The sequence below is a fragment of the Nomia melanderi genome, unplaced genomic scaffold (genome assembly GCF_051020985.1).
Source record: "Nomia melanderi isolate GNS246 unplaced genomic scaffold, iyNomMela1 scaffold0534, whole genome shotgun sequence".
Taxonomy (NCBI): Eukaryota; Metazoa; Arthropoda; class Insecta; order Hymenoptera; family Halictidae; genus Nomia; species Nomia melanderi.
This window is the reverse complement of record NW_027475648.1, coordinates 22,501-25,000: the sequence shown is the minus strand read 5'-3', so window position 1 is coordinate 25,000 and position 2,500 is coordinate 22,501. Positions and strand designations below refer to the sequence as shown.

General features: G+C 51.2%; 1 pseudogene; it reads left to right on the top strand.

The window, feature by feature from the left end:
• LOC143176418 (large subunit ribosomal RNA) overlaps positions 1-2,500 on the top strand; it is a 7,267-nt pseudogene that overhangs the window by 2,843 nt on the left and 1,924 nt on the right.

Here is a 2,500-nt window from a genome sequence, read left to right as displayed (position 1 = left end):
TGCACAGCTTCATTCTGGCACAGCCAACCTCTCCTCCACGTGGTGTACCCTGGGAAACTTTCGAGTTTGCCAACGAGGCTCTGGCGCGACTCTCCTGCGAGCGTCCGGGCGGTATTTTATACCGTACGGACCGCGGAGTCGTCAAATACCGTAGCCGGTATGTCTAGCAACGACCCACTGGGGACATCCACCCAGTGGTACGCGAAGCATAACCGGTCGGGGGGCTTGCCTTAACCGGCCGGACCGCGAGGAGATAAACCTCTCTAATAAATCCGAAACCTTAAGTTATGGTGCGCGGCGAAGGGGTGCGGGCCGTCCTTGCGATGGTCCGTGGTTGGTGGGTGCACCAACCCTTAGCGGCCAACCTCGAGGCACCTGGCGAACCTCGTTGTATTCAGCCTTCCCTCCTGGAAAGGGCGTCACCCGGGAGGGTGACTTTATTTCGTCCCAACTCGTGGGAACAATTATGGGAAAATCTAAAACTAAACAAAACAAAACAAACAAGAAGTCGAGTGAGGAGGTCTTTAAGGGCCTGATTGAGAGAGAGGAGACCCTGGTATCTGAAGGGGAGGATACACCCCTCCCCGACACTATCAGGGAAGATCTGGATGGCTTCCTTGCGGTGCCAAGCCGGAAAAGGAGAATACAAAAGCCGGAAGGTTCCGAATCGGAATCCGGCGAAGAGGAGAAAAAGAGGCAGCCCAAAAGGCGAATAAAGGGAACATCGCCATATGAGCAGCTCACAACGTGTGCTGCCATAGTATTGAACACATTGCCACACTATGGCATCAGACAAAACACTCTCGAAAGTGGAGATTTTGCTACCCTCCGTAATGCATTGGACGCTGCTTGGAAACAAATAGAATCCGATGCCACTTACGAGGATGTACAAGAGAGAGAAAAGGAGTTATCCTCCAAGCTTGAAAAAGCTGAAATGGAAATAAAAGATCTCAAGGAGCAGAGATCTGTAGCTTGTAAGAGGCTACATGAGAGGATTGAGGATGCCGAAGGGCGGGCTCAATCTCTCTTAGTAGAAAAAGAAACAGAAAGCGAGAAATTATATAAGAAGCTTGAAGAAGCCGAAAGGCGGATTCAAGCTCTCTTAACAGAAAGAAAGACAGAGAGCGAGAAATTGCACAAGAAGCTTGAGGAAGCCGAAAGGCGGATTCAAGGCTTGGAAAAACAGAAGGCATGTGCATGTGCCGAACCAAAGCCAAAGGCTTTGGAAAAGAAATCGTCCACGGCGGAAAGTACGCCAAAGAAGAAGGACATGGTCAAGTCCTACGCGACTGTGACCATGTCCAAGAAGGAACTAATAGAGAACGGGCCGACACGCAACGTCGTGACGGTCTACTTAAAAGACAACAACTCCGATTGGGAGCAGACAAGAAAGGCTATGGCGCGAGGCTTTAGACCTACACAGGAGAAACTGCAGGTAAAAGCAGTAAAGAAGATAAGCAAAGGAGGACTCCTCGTCGAAACGACGACGAAGGAAGGCCTCCAAAGTCTTATAAAGAATAAGCCCTTGCAAAGCTTGGGACTAAAGATCGGCATCCCGCCGAAGAAAAATCCAAAGATGGTCATTTATAATGTACCAGACCTTAACGAGAGCCAGTTGCTTTCTGCCCTTGGAAAGCAAAACGGCGAAGGTATATCGCCTGAAGCGATAAAAGAAATAAAGCCCCTGTTTAAGACAGGGAAAGGAGACCGCAAAAATTGGGTGATAGAAGTATCACCCAAAGCAAGAAAAGCGCTCAAGGACAGAGGAAGGCTGTTCCTTGAGTGGCAAGTATGCCACGTACGAGACTACGTAGTGGCGGGGAGATGCTACCGCTGTCAGGCGTTTGGCCATATAGCCAAACACTGCCGGGCGGTGGCAGACACATGCGGCCACTGCGCCCAAGAGGGGCACTCCTTTAAGGCGTGCCCAAATAAGAATGAAAAGCCCACTTGCATTAACTGCAAGAGGGCCCATAGACCACATAAGCACTCGTCCAGATCGGACGAGTGCTCAGCGTACAAGTACGCAGTTGCGAACCTAATCCAAAAGACGGATTATGGAGATTAATTGAACGAAAGATGGTGAGACTTCACCCGAACGACGACGCGGGCATAACGACCTCACGGAAGTTATGTGTCGGGAGGGTGTGATCGCAACTTGTTGCGATCAAAACTCTTACAGAAGCTTGTCCTGTAAGCCCGCTAGAGACCGAATGCGACTCAGCCTCCTCGTGGTCCCCGCTGGTAACGTCCTGGACGGTAATATTCCGTCTCGGCGGGTATTATCGGACAGGGCGGCTAAATGAGTCGCGCCCCGCGAGGGGCGGTCTTCTCTTCTGGTGATCCTGCGGGTGAAGGAGAGGTTATTCCAAACACAGGCATCGTACAGGCGCCGGCTGTACGTTGCTCCCTTGGCGAGGGTTCCGCCAAGGAAGTGGAGGCCCATCAGGCTTCTCGTTGTGACTTGTCACATGCCGATATGAGTTTAATCTCGAGGTGC